This window comes from Gouania willdenowi, chromosome 3, assembly GCF_900634775.1.
Source record: "Gouania willdenowi chromosome 3, fGouWil2.1, whole genome shotgun sequence".
NCBI lineage: Eukaryota > Metazoa > Chordata > Actinopteri > Blenniiformes > Gobiesocidae > Gouania > Gouania willdenowi.
The window spans coordinates 9,461,615-9,476,726 of NC_041046.1; the positions used below are offsets into that span (position 1 = coordinate 9,461,615).

At 36.1% G+C, this 15,112-nt stretch overlaps 1 protein-coding gene across 4 annotated transcripts in view; it reads right to left on the reverse strand.

The window, feature by feature from the left end:
• ntrk3b (neurotrophic tyrosine kinase, receptor, type 3b) overlaps positions 1 to 15,112 on the reverse strand; it is a 497,810-nt gene that overhangs the window by 45,780 nt on the left and 436,918 nt on the right. The window lies entirely within an intron of this gene.

The window sequence follows — 15,112 nt, forward strand, 5'->3', positions numbered from 1 at the left end:
CAAGATCCGGCACCTCCCAGATTTTGACCAGCACTTATGTGATTGGATCCAGCGCCTCATTATTTTTATTTATTTATTTTATTTTTATTTTTTGCACCTCAGTTGCTTTTAGGTTTTTTGATTAAATGCTTAAGTATTATATTTGGACAGCTGTGTCTTTTATTGATTTGAAATTTTATTGTACACACAAAACTGAATGTCAAAACTGAGTGCTACGTCTAAAGTATAATTTAGATTGATTTCAACTGTTTCTTTGTCAGCTTGGAAGACGGTAGAAAATGGCTAAAAAAGGCTGCAGGATTTAAATAGTTTTTTTTAAGCCAATAAATGAAGCTAAGCCTGAGGTAAAGAATTCCAAGGTTGTTTCTGTGAAAATCACGGAGCAGCAGCAGTTAGCGTAGCTAGTAGCAGCACATCTAGCGACAATGCTAATGCAGGAGAACCTGCCTCCAACAGACAGGACACAGGAGGAGAACTATCCAGAGGACATGAGGTGAACTCAGGGACAGAGAGAAGAGAAGAAGACTGCCGTCAAAGTTCTGATATGGACATTGAGACCAGGAAAGTTTGGACAGACAGTTTAAAGCCAAGATGAGCTGCTACTCTTGGCTTATGAAAGACAAGGCTGTTTTAGACAAATAGAAAATCTAAGTTTTATTTTAGAGGAGTTAAGGCCTTATAGGTGTGAAAGTTTGTAAATTTGTGGGTTTTTGTGTTCTGAAAGTTGAATGACCTTTGCAATGAGCGGCTAAATTAGCCATGATTTGACGCTGTCCTTGCTGCTGAAACATGGCAGATTTGACAGCTGTCACTCAGAGTGAGAGATGATGTGCTCCATAACGGATGATTGTCCATGCTTCTTTAACGCTGATTCATAATTTTTTTATTAAACATCATGTGATATTATTGGCCCATTTAGTTTCAAAAAGCCCTTTAAAAATGTATTCCGTGACATTTTTGTCTCTCTCTCTTACTGCTGGAACAACACCCGGCGTGTGTTCTGGGACCTGATGATTTACAAATTAAACACTGGATATAGGGTCTGTGATCCACCATCATGAATTGCTGCAAAGCATCATGGGTTGATGACAGGTAGTGGGACAGCAGCCAAGTGAATTAAACACTTCCTCTGATATTCTTGCTCTAGCTCACTTTTAAACTTCCTTCTAAAGGATTCACATCCACAACTAATTTACAACTTTAGCTGTGGATGTGTTTAGCTTGTTTGTAGCTCAGCTTAAACTCTGTAATCTGTTTTACACACTCACACAGAGTCACTTCGTGCTTTACTTCTTCTACATTCCAAACCAGACAAATACATAGTCCTCATACGTATATTTAGATAAATAATTAGGTTTATAGTCCCCATCCTAACCCAAACGCTGAATGAAGTGTAAAAGGATGCAATCGGAGGAAATAACTCGGTTTTAAAAGTTGTGTCCGCAGCACAAAAATAATGTGGGGGTCACATTTTGCAGTGAGATCTTGTTGTCCAAAAAACGCCTGGTGACAGTCACAATTAAGCAAAAGAAAAAAAGATCATTACTTCATATGTTTTACAAGAACAAAACATGCAAAGTTGTTGAAAAAAGATGAAAATGTGTATTTGTACGGTTGTCGTACGAACAATCCCCGGTGCTATTGGTACGTTTACCAAAGTACACGTACGTAGCGTCTAAGGGTTAGGGTTAAGTTATACATCCAATATCCCAACAGTTTTTAGGGTTAGGGTTAGGTTTATAGTTAGGTTTAGTCTTAGTAACGTGACCTAAACTGGCCAATGACTGACCGATCATGTGACCTAAAATGACCAAAAAAAAGTGGAGGATCAGAGAGAGAAAAACATTTTCCCCCTCAATTTTCTTTGGTAACAAGTTCATTTCAGAGACGCTTGATCATAAAGTCAGTCATTTTCTTTAGATTTTGTGACCTTGGATCCTTCTCATTGCTCTTGTCATTTCTGTCAAGGTTTCAGAGCAAATATCTAATCTTCAATGTATTAGCCTTTAAAAGGTATCAGTACTTCCAGTTATTTGAAAAAGGAAGTGGCTGTTTAAGTGGAAAAACCTACTGAAAATAAGGGTAGCAAAACAAGTATATGGGGCGCTGCAGGATAAAGAAGCAGCCACAGCGGTTGAAATTCTTTTCTTGCTTCACCTTGAATTAAACATGTTAACATTGTACGTTAACAATTAAAACTGTTTGGTTGCCTATAGCTGGCATGTGCACAGCAATCATGGTTGGCTTCCACAACACATTAGATAAAGATCACCGCACCAAACGTACATTTACATATTTAATAAAATATGACAGAAGCTAAAGTATGATTATTACATGTGAAGAAAACAAATCTGTCACATGCTATTTAAAAAAAAAACAAAAAAAAAAAAACAGATATAGCCAACAAAGTGATTGCAATAGTTCTTCTCTTGCTCACATATTTTTGAATGTACTCGTTTTTATTAATACTGTGAGAGGACATGCAGGCTTTCATTTAGCGATGCTTCCTCTGTGAATATGTGCCACAGTTGACAGCACATTAATAGCCATGGTGTACATAATTTATTGGGCAGCATAATTATGCATACGTTCAAGAAAAGGGCCATACACTTTACATTGTAAGAAATACATATCACTGTATATTTCCTTCATCATGTATAATAATAAATCCCACTTGGGATTTATTGAACTATTGATTTATTGAATGATACTATAATGCAGCAATAGAATGATCATTTACATGAATGTCTATACAGATAAGACCCAGTGGTTTGTTTAACTACAACACAGACGCTTCTGCCAATTCTCACCGGACATCGTTTGTTCTTTCTCTGCAGATGAAGTAGCAGTTTTAAGGTAAATGGAGTCAGCAAATGTTCTCTCTGAGGGCCAACTTTAATATGACCATAATGAGAACAAACTGCATTTTCCCTGTAGGGTTTTGGCAACTCATCTAAATGACATTTAGGGATTCCCTCCAGCCTCCATTTAAAGTTTAAAATCATGTCAAGTTTTTATTGTAAAACTGGCTTAAAAAAAAATTAAAATACAAAACTCAGCACAAGATTAATAAAGGTCTGGATCGACTACTCCAGGAGAAAGCCATAAAAAAAAAAATAAAATAAAAAAAACTAGTCAGAGAAAGTGGTGGTTGACAAATAGCACAAAAAGGTCGTAATGATAGACCTTCTGCTAAAAAACATATTATTAAAAAAGATGACAACAAGAACATGCTGGAACTATAGACACATTTCATGTGACGTATGACGCTACGGAGGGTGAATCTATTCTAAATGAATGCACACCAGTCCAACGAACGCATAAACAAGCGCGTACACTGCGTCTGCACGTCTGCACGTCTGATCTACATTTTCCATAGACTTAGAATGGGTACACGGTCACAATACACAGGTCATGTCCACATGTGTGCTTGCAGATGTGTTAACGTGTTAACATAGACTTTAATGTGTATGGACATCAAAGCGTATGCACACCTACGCCACACCTGGATGTGCACCTAACAAACATAAATATATCAGTCACACGTAGATGCAGGTGAGGCGTGAGTGAAGCTATAGCGATCAGGTGACCTTCACTTTCAATCACCGTCTACATGACATGTAAACACGCGTGCAGGCGTATACACGCATGCAGGTATGTAAGTGTGTATGAGTGCGAGTGTATAACAGACCACCATTTAGTCTGGTTACAGTCTGTGTCATGACACCCGTCCATAGAGTGGTAGTGACTGTAGTGATATGCTCTGAGTCACATTGTTGCTGTGATTGGACAGGATACAACACTCACACACACACTTACATACCTGCATACATGTACACACCTGCATGCGTAAGTGCCTAACAATTTTTTCAAAGTATTCACATGTGACGCAGACGGTGTTGCATCGTGAAGCGCGTCTGATTACTGCAGCTTCACTCACGCCACACCTGCCACTACACTTACCTACTTAAATTAGGTACGTTTAGTGAAAAATAGGCAGGTAGGTACATGTGACTGGTGTGCATGAATTTATAATGGTTCCCCCCCCCCCGCACACGTGCACGCACACACACGGAGAGGGAGAGAGCTCTGAAACATTCTGGATAAAGTAAAAATCAGCCGGTTTATGATAGAAATAAACAGCATGAAGTTAGCAAATAAACATGTTACGTTTGTTCAGAAACAATCGTGTCAACGTAATCGCTGCTGAGATGATGGTGCACTATTGGTTCCAGTAAAAAGTGACCATAAAAACCTGTAAATGGACTGATATTTAGACATGGAGCAGTGAGGAAGAAACTTAATGTAGAGATGGAAACTGATCTGTTAAAACTGATCAGAAAACGCAGAAATACATGGAAATCTTTGTTAACAGGAGTACCTACCCCGTTCATAACACGTAGTTACAGGTATAATCATCTAGAGACTTAACGCTTTTAGGTTTTCTTTTGTTTATACACTGGATTTTTCTATCAAATATGTATAAATGTCTGGCCATTGAACATTGGATAACCACTCGTTTTCAGGAATGCTGCATGGGTCCCACAATCGTTCACCTGTACTTACAGTGAGTTTCCTTACATATGGATTATGTTCAATGTGACTTCATAAGAAGAAAAAAACATGAGATTGAAATAAAAAAGTAATCACAAAAAATTATAGTTTACTCAGTAAAGGTTGGGTGTAGAAAGGTAACAAATAATTTTTTACTTCTTTTAAAATGTAGTTAAGTACAAGTAAAATCACTGATTTAAAAATATACTCTTACCCATAAAAGCAACTCAATTACAATAATGTGAGTACTTGTGATCCATTACCATCTTTGTACTCCATGTATTCACCTTCTAGATACAGAAATATTTTATCAAAACAATACAATACAATCCACAGATGATACTCTTCATACACTGAAATGAGAAGATCCCACTGGTTCTATAAAATATCTGTGGGAAAATAAACAATCATGAAAGTGAGCTTGGTTTGATGCAAGTTTGTTCTTCGTTAATGTCGTTCGAGCAAGAAAATGTTCTCTGCACAAGAAAGAGTTCGAGAGTTTTTTTTTTTTGTGGCAGAGAGTCTTGACGTGAAGGACTAAAAAAAAAACAAAAACAAAAAAAAAACACGTATCATGGTATAAAAAGTACATTCAACCATGAACAACATCTGCAAAAGGGAAATACAGACACAGATGGAGATGGAGAGGAGAGGGAGGGTGATGCTAGAATTTTAAAAACCACCGACTTCATATCAGAGGAGAGTAATTTCATCTTTTCAGGTGATCAATAGAGAGCCTTTAGGTCAAGTCTGCCAATATTCTGGATTATGAGAGTAAGTGAGCTTTTAAAAATGTATTAAAATCATGACACCTGAAATATAAAGAGGGAGGCAAGTATATCAGCTGAATATGCTATTTGATCTTATACTAGCAAACCCTTTCTTTAACTGAAGCGTTATTTCCTCAACCTCTAGCTTTTTAACGTGTTGACTAGTTAATCTCTTGGCTAAACCCTTTATTCCTCAACAATTGCACAAATTCTACCAAACATATGAAAAGATTGAAATGCCGACCTCTAACTGCTTTTGAGGAGCCTGTGCTTTTGCTTTAGTCCCAATTTATTTCCCTTTTTGTAGCTAATTTGGGAGTTTAAATGGACCTTGTGATTGGTTATACTGCTCAAACTTTATATTTCCTAGTTTGTGTGAAGGTTTGCTCATTATTTTGCCCTTTTGAGACATTTCATTCTTGTTTTTATGACGTAATTTCAATCCCGAACTACTATTACTCACCATTACTCTGAAAACGTGTTACAGATGTCTATAACTATTGTTTTGGACTCTTTTGATGAAAGACACTTGGGTGAAATTACTTTTTGTTTTACTCCAGACATGCAGAAAAGCTGTAACATTTCAAACAATTCAAAAGACTTACTGCCAGAGTTCTCGCACAAGCTTTTTTTATTACCTCCCCAGAATGAAAAAAAAACCCAACTTCTCTTTACTTGACCCTTGTGATCTCATTATACAACTTCATTTGTGCCAGCTCAATGAAAATGAATGGAGGGCAGATATAGTTCCAAATGTAATCACTGTAAAAAAAATATCAACACCATCAGTTTGGAGTAGCATCCTATTTGGTCTTTTTCAGGCATTTTTAGTACTAAATGCTTGGCATTTACTCACAACATATATGAGGGAATATTTGAGTAATTAAGTATTTATTTCTTTGTCTCTCTATGTTTTAGTAAAGGTGTCATATCTTGTGAAGCAAATGAGACCTTGTCAAACTTGTTGGCTGAAATATATATAAAAAAAAAAAAAAAAAATGCAGGGCATGAAGACGGTGTAGCAGTTCGCACTTTTGCCTCATAACAAAATGGCCCAGAGTATTGTCTTTGATACCCAGGATGCAGACCCGCTAATTTTCGATCAATCACATTGATCAGCACTTCTTATGAAGCAGCCAGTCAAATCAGTCAAGTGAAGCACAACGACGGGAACAAAACCACAGTTTGCAGATCATCAGCACCCACGTCATTGAAGTGGTTGGTACAATGTCAGAAATTTTGGTGGAGGACTCCACACAGCACCAAAGAGCAGACCCAAAAATATCAAAGGGCACAGACCAAATGTGAAGTGGCACAAAGCTGCAGATAGCAGAGAGTGAGAAACAGTTATGGGACTCTAGCTCAGGCTTGATCACCCTGTAGTTGACCACCTTTGATGAGGTGAGCAGTGTTAATTTTGTTGACTAAAATTCTTTGTCTGTTTTCATTGACTACATTTTTTATTTCAATGTCATTTAGTTGATTAAAATTACTCAATAACTGAAATAGTCTTCAACTGAGTAAAACCAGTAGCATTTTAGTCAAAAAACTACAAATAAAACTCAATCAGAGTTTTAGTTGCAAAACATCGCCTTGTTTTTTCAAGTTCAAGCTCTTTTGCATCCGTAAAGAAAACAAATAAAGAACTCCTTTATTCATTTTCTCCATTACCGATTTGCCAAAGTACGTGACCCGGATGAGAAGCATTACACATTCCGAAATATCTTTAGCTCTGCAACACGTAGGAGTCTGTAAATCGTCCAAAATGTCCGTGAGGAGGTTCTGTGCCCAACACCAGCTAATGCAAAAAGGAAATGTTTCGTATGCACAGTTGGAAGCAGCGATCTTGTCATGCCGAACTGCCGTTAGCATAGCTGTTAGCGTTGGATGAGAGTACACTTCCGGGTCACGTAGTTTGGCCAATGCGTAATGGAGAAAACAAATAAAGTTGTTCGTTTTTTGTTTTCTTTACGGAAGCAAAAGAGCTTGAATATGAAAAACCTTTTTTTTTGTTTTTTTTTTTATTTTGGTTTTGGAAACAAATATCAAATATTGAGAGTTTTTTTTTTCTTTTTTAGGTTTTTGTTATATAATGAAAAACGAATGAACGAATGATACAGGGATTGTACCGGGAAAGAGTTGCAACCAAAAAAATCATTACCACATGTTTTATTTAAGCTGTGTTTTGCTGGTCCGAGCAGTGCAGGAGTCTCAGACATCTCTCTAGCTGATAAAAGTCACAGGTGCTTCCTCACTCACCCATCCAATTCCCACTGAATCATATCTCCAGATCCAATGTAGTATTTGTTTTTAGCTAAAAGAAATGTTCTTTCACTTTATCTCTTCAGTTTAGTGTCTTCTTCACACACCAAATGTGTCAGGATGGTTCTAGGATCAGCGCTGGCCTCACTATCTGATTGTCGTCATTATGTTATCTTTTAGCAGTTGAAACACTGTTTTCTATTATTGCTCGGTCATTAGATTTGTCTGGACCAGATAGTTGTTGAAATGCCCAAAATGTTAGAGTTGTCACCTAGCAGCAGATAAAAGCAGAGATGAGTTTTACACCTCACAAAGTTTTCTAATGTTTTTTTTTAAAGAATCTTTTTTCCTCCTCGGATGAGTTTGCCTTTGATCATTATCTTTTCCCTTTCCTTGTTGTTTTTTTTTTGCTGTGAGGTGAGGTGATAATTCACAGATGTCTTATCTCACAGGAACAAATTGCAAATTTGCATTTGTTTTATTCATGTTATCATTTTTGTCAAAATGGGATGTTTTCACATCTTTCAATGTCGTTATGTAAATGAACTTTGTTAACTTTGCTACTTTAATAATCCAGGACCTCTCTTTCATACAGCTTCCCTTCATTAGAATGCACTCTGCTCCTCCTCACTGATATGTCAGGATAAAGATGCTCATCAGACCTTTTGCACAATTAGTTTGCCTGCCAAAATTTCATTGCGGGAGTATTTGCTCAACCTACCTGACAAGAAAGCTGCTAAATTAAGGTATATCATAAAGCTTGAATGTCACAGACACTGAGGGGCGGATTCACTAAAGGTTTAGGGGTATTAAAACGTGTGCAAACATCACTCCACGCACTAATAATGGGAACAAACTCCAGGAATTGGGACTGGGCATCACAATGTGCCCACAATCCATTTAGCGCGTTTCCCTCTGATGAATATGTAAAGTAGTCGGATCTCATAAGGGGCGCAAAAAAAAAGAGGAGGAAATGCAAATAAATTAATGCAGTGGGTGCAATGCAATTCATCAAATCTGGAACTGTTTGCGGTGACTGTTATACACAGGAAAATAGTCCGTCTCAAAGGCAGGTGCAAACACACACGCAGAGATCATAGCTGCACTGAAGGTTGACACAAAACACAGCGGAGATGGAAAAAAAGATTCCAGTTAACCTTTCTGTTATAAAAAAATTATTTAAATAAAACAATTGTCAATATTAACAACCATTTAATAAGAAAATACAGTGTGTGAGGGAGAGAAATGCAGCTGGAGTCCAGTGTGGCTCTGAGAATGTCGCTCCGGATGCACCGTTCCAGGAAGCTCCCGTATCTTTCTCTACATGTTTTGACCATCAAACTCTCGTGTCGCGTTGATGGCAGGAGTGTCAATTTACGCAGCCATGGAACAATGTACACATCTGAGACTGTGTGTGACACAGCGCTACAGGAGCTCAGAAGCATCTGACGGAGCAGACACAAACGAGCAAAATGTTCATTCAAATAGGGCGGCCTCAACCACGTCTTCATTAATTAATACAAGGGTGTAAAATAAATAAAAGTGACAATTTTGCTTTACACTTGTAGCGCTTACTCTTGCAGTATTTGGCCACTTTTTTTGGATTTCCTCAACATGGTATTCCATCAGCTTGTTTTGGCTCTGTTGCTAAATAGCCTCTAACCCACTTGTACCTCTCTGCTGATGGAACCAGAGCCACTAATAAGGAGCACACTTATCGACAGAGGTGAGGACGAGTTACTTTAACCTTCACTTTCTTCTGCAGAGAGAACTCAGGCTGCATCCTGCTTCCTATTTAGCCAGAGTGACACGCTGAAAGCTCTGAGATTAAATCTCTATCCAGCAGCTCAGCATCATTCATTTGTCGCGGATCACCTCAGGCCTTAACTTCAGCAAACGTTTTCCCCCAGAGGCACCGAGGGTTAGGCTCGTTGGATGGGACTATACTGAGTGTTTAGATGTGTGTGTGTGTGTGTGGCAATTGCACTCTTCTGTTACAATTACATTTTAAATTACCCATGTTCAATTACAATTCAATTATGTTTGAAGTGACCAGCATTTTTTTCCCCAATTACAATTAAAGTAGAATGAATATTTTTATCCTGACCAAATCAATTACAATCACGTTCTCAATTACTAAAGTTCAATTACAGTTTCTGAGCCAGTTTCTGTTAGCATCTCTTATGATAACATGTCCTAAATCAGCTGTAAAATACACTAAAAACAAATATCTATCATCCAATTTGTTTCCTATCTATTGAGTACACTGTTAGGCTTCCTAATCAATTAAAATATAGGTTTTAATGTATGTGGTGTGGGCGTCTGAGCCTTTTTTGTGTTATTATACCCCTCAATTTGATATTTTTGAAATGGTAAAATGTGGGAAAGCTTGATATGGAACATATTTGTATTGTTTAGAACTGTACATAGAACTGTAACATGGTTCCCCAGTTTTGTGTTATATTCAAATTGAAAATTCCTATTCAAATACAATGTAAATTATCTGAACTCAATTACAATTTAATTACATTATAATTGTAATTAATTATCAATTACGAAATTTCAATTATAATTGATCCAAACTTACTGTCAAGTGTCGGCAGTAAATGAATTAAAAATGAAAAGTTACTCATAAATCCCTTCTGTTGTTTTTGGTGAATGAAAAAAGTTGTTGTAAACTGATTTTAATTAGTTAACAGAAAGACATTACTGTAATTCAGTTGCTTTTATGGGTACTTGTACTTTTTTGGGTACATTTCTAAATCAGTAATTTAACTTGTACTTTAGTACATTTTACAGTAAGTAAAGTAATTCATTACATTTCTACACCCAACCATTACTGAGTGAATTATTATTTTTTTTGTTTTAAAATGATCAGCAGACATTGTGAAACTACAAAAAATGAAATGACCAGACCACAATCAAATGCATCACATCATAGCCGACCAATAAGATTAAACGTAATGCACAGCACCATAACAGCATTGCATGGAGGTTATTTTCTGTTTTAGAGTTCAGAAATGTGGCCTGAGAATTATTTTTATTTTGCCAAACCTTTTTTTTATACAGATGCCTTTGTGGAAAATAAATAAGTCTGAATTGTGCAAGATTTGGTCTCTTCCATTTTAAGTTTCTACATGAGATGTTTACTGTATGTAAGGGAACTGTGGCAAGATGTATTACCAAATATAAACGTAGGGGGTGAAAGTAACTAGTAACTTTTACTTTGAGTACTATTTAATTGAGCTACTTTTTACTTGTACTTGAGTATTTTGTGTGTGACTTACTTCTGAGTAGGATATATCAGTACTCTTTATAGCCCTGCATGGCCCTTAACCCAGTTCTCTATTGTCATTTGCACATTTGTTGTTCTTCTTTCTATGAAGTTATTTATGTCTCATATCTGGCACTTCTATCCTATGTTTGTTTTTATTTTTGTTCTTCTTATACTGTGTTGCTGAAAATGTGAATTGCCCCTCTGGGGATCAATAAAGGTGTATTCTATTCTATTTTTCTATTCTTACCACTCAGCACTAATATTAAAAACAAGGCAATGTAAAACATTTGTTTAATAAAATACTGCAATTTTTTTTTTAATTTATGATTCTTTTTCTTGTTTTTTGATAACTGTAATCAAAATAAATACACTACATCAAATTAATCACATAATTTAAACTTATGTAAATGTAATTAATAAAACTACTGTTAAATCTAACGGAAGAACATGACAACAGGAAAAGTATCACTAAATAGAAGTTGGTCTCTGTACTTTTATTTATTTATTTTAAACTGCTGAAACCTTTTGCTCAACATGGGGTGTCATGTCTGGAGGCATAGACATGCTGTTCATCCCTGAAAGTCGCTATGATTTCATAAATGTCAGTAAAAGTTGGAAAGATAGAAAGTTTGAGGAGATCCTGTTTGCTTTGACATCATGTGGACAGCTGAAGGACTGAGCTGCAGGCCGACCGTGGGAAACACTGCACGATAATAGATTACTAGTGAATTATGTCACACTTCTAATCACTGTTGCTGAGCAAATGTTACAAAGTAGTAACAGTCAATTATTTTATCAGGACAGTGTGACACACAAATGGAAGAGAGACGCTCAACATAATAATAATAATAATAATAATAATAATAATAATAATAATAATAATAATAATAATAATAATAATAATAATAATAATAATCTTGTGTCAAAAGAGCAAAATGTGTGTTCAAGGGCTGTGGTCAATTACATTTTTCAGTTACATTTATGTTTTCAATTACCCATGTTCAGTTAAAATTCAATTACATTTGTTTCTACCCTCAGAAAGTCAATTACAATCACGTTCTCAATTACTAAAGCTTGATTACAATTAACCACAATTATTAAGTCTGAAATAAATAAGCCAATAAAACGTAACCATCCTCTTGTGTTAGCTTTCTGTTAGCAACGGGTTTTAAATCAGCTGTAAAATACACTAAAGAAATTTCTATCATCTAAATTATTTACCATCTATTATTGCTTACCTTGTTAGGCTTCTTAATAAATAAAAATATAGGTTTAAATATTTTTTTAAATGTGGGAAAGCTTGATATATTACATATTTTAATAATTGTTAACTACATACTGTATGTGTAGAACTTCACTTAGAACTGTAACATGGTTTACCAGTTTTGTGTTAAATTATAATTTGAATAGTTTATAACAGTTTCTATAGAATTTTCATGGCAATTACAATAATAAAGTCAATTAACTGAACTCAATTACAATTTAATAACAATTGCGACAGCAACAGATTTAGAAAATTACAACTACAATTATAATTACATCCTGAGTTATTATGTACACATGTATAATTGACCCCAACCCTGGTGTGTTCTGATTTAGTCCCATGGGATGAAATTATAGTTGCATTGCATTTTTTGAAGGTTCAATTACTATTGATCAATCTGATATGGGATGGTATTATAATAGGGATGTACAAATACCGATACTGGTACCAAAAATTGTTCCAATACTGCACCAATATACTAATATTTGTTGAAGTTCCACGATACCATTGCATCCAGTGGCTTTGAATGGTGGTCCTGTCATTTCTGTTATATTTTTGGGGATTGGCTGCCCAGGGATACATGTTTTTTTGAGAAAACGTTATTATTTTTTGATCCGTTATAGATATACATTTGTTGTAACAAGCATTTTGTTTAATAGTTTTTTGTGTTTGTGGTATAAGCATCTGTATCGGACCTTTGGGATCAGCAAGTACACATACCAAAGTGTCAGTATTAATATTTGTAAATACACACAGACAGATTTGGTCATTGCATAAGACCACAAGATGATTGGGTTTTGTCCAATGTGACTAAATTATAGTTTACATTTTATTAGTTGACAAAATTCTACATAACAATGTCAATACATTTTCATATATAGCTTTCGTTCATATTATTCTTTTATTTAGTAATATTATCCTTGTTGACAACAATAAAAAAGAAAATTGTCGGGGCATCTCCAGCTTCCGTGACTCTCACAGGTCTAAATGTTGTAAAGAATGAATGAAATCACACATTCTATACCTCTCTGTAATCCTAAGTAACTCAGCTAAAACTGTAGCCAACCCACATTCAGAACAAAAGACCACAGCACACACACTAGAACATTATGTTCAAAGAGGGAACAACAACTCGGCAAACTCTGCCTTTTTTCCACTGCTGTGAGTCACAAAATAAACACAGAGCTCTATAACAAGGGCCTACGTGAAACTACAGACTGAGCTGAATCCACTGATATACAGGTAGGATGTGTTACGTACCAAAACACCGCCACAAAATCAGAAAATAAACCACGGAAAAAGTCGGCAGAGATGACAAATTCTGTCCTACCTTTATTGTTTCTTATGAAAAGTTGCATAAAACTCCATATTTTGATAAATCCAAATAGTGTAGTCAGTTATAGTGTAGTTTTATATATCTGAGCACTTCTCAGGCAAGAAATCCGTCCAATGAGGAGCATAGCGCTCATGCGTAAAATGGGTGGTCCCTCTTTTATCTAGCTTTGATTGGCCAGGGCTAAAGCCCACCTTTTAGTGTTTGATGTCACCAATTTCTACAGGCTCTGGACTATACAATGCTGTGTCAAACATTCTGATTGGTCAAAGCATTGCTGAACTAGAGCCCTGCGTAACACCACCTAAGAGTGGAACCAAAAATAGCATTACCCATTGCACCGCAGAAACTGAATAAAAGCTGGGGTACTCGATTTATTTTCTTTAATTAAAAAAACTAAAATATTATTAGCATCATATAGTATATTGTAAAAGTAATAATTTCTGAAAAAATTGTTTGTCTGCGTGCTGCCTGTGCCTAATAATTAATTATTTTAGTCAATAAAACCCTGGAAGACAAAATCTTGGCAGTCACAGGATTTAGAGAAAGGAGGGGTGAGCAGAGCCCACGAAGGAGCCTCCTCATTGGCTGCCGCAATATATAGTGAAGTGCGAGCACGGTGCAAACTTGTTTTCAGTCTTGGACTAACTTTGGGCGCGCAATTGGCTGTTTTCATTCTAGACAGGTCATCTAATGTTCCATTTTCCTGTATTTTGTGTGCACCGTTTTGCGTGGTGACGTGTTTTACCGGTAGTGCACGTTCAGCTCTCGTGCGCGATTTTGTGCACTTCTGTGAGAGGAGGAGACTGGGAAGAATTATCAGAGTGGGGGACGGGAAATACGGTTCGAATTCAGCCATGCCCCTCTGTCATGGTTCAATAATCAGATATGAGCATTAAAATGGAAATGTGTTTATTTCAAGCCAAATTGTCACATCTAGTGGTTAAACACAAGACTAATAATGATTGGAATCAATTTGACTGACATTATACAGTTACACACTTGCTTCCAAAGTTGTGGCAAAGTGGGCTCCTGCCTGAACTTTTTTATACAAAAACAGTTGTATCTTTGGCCTATTTGGTTTATTATTATCACCAAACTTGCTGCAGTTGATGTCCATACATTATTTCTGCTTTTCTAGCCTTCCCTATAGAGAATTGGCTTTATATTTGACGTAAATGTGTCGTTTTTTTAGGGGTGGAGTATGAATTTCTGCATTTAAAACATTGACTGTCACTCAGTATCATTTATTTTCAAAATGTCACATCATCTGTAACCACTACTTCAATCTGAACAAAAAATAGCCATGTAGGTCATGTAGAAGCTTAGAAAAAACGTTATTTATTATGGGTATGTGATCTTTGGTGAAAAGTGGCTGGGGCTAAAGAACAACAAAATTAACACTACCTCTCAGACAAGCGGGTTTATTTCTAATCCTATCTGCTCTACAATTCAAGTCAATTCAACTTTATTTATAAAGCGCAGAATACAACAAAGTCATCTCAAAGCGCTTAACAATATAAAATTCATAGTAATGAAGAAAAACCCCAACAAGATCCACATGAACAAGCATTTAGCGACAGTGGGGAAAAAAAAAAAAACTCTTATTTTGATGTACATTTGTTTTATATCTACAATGACTGAACGTGAAT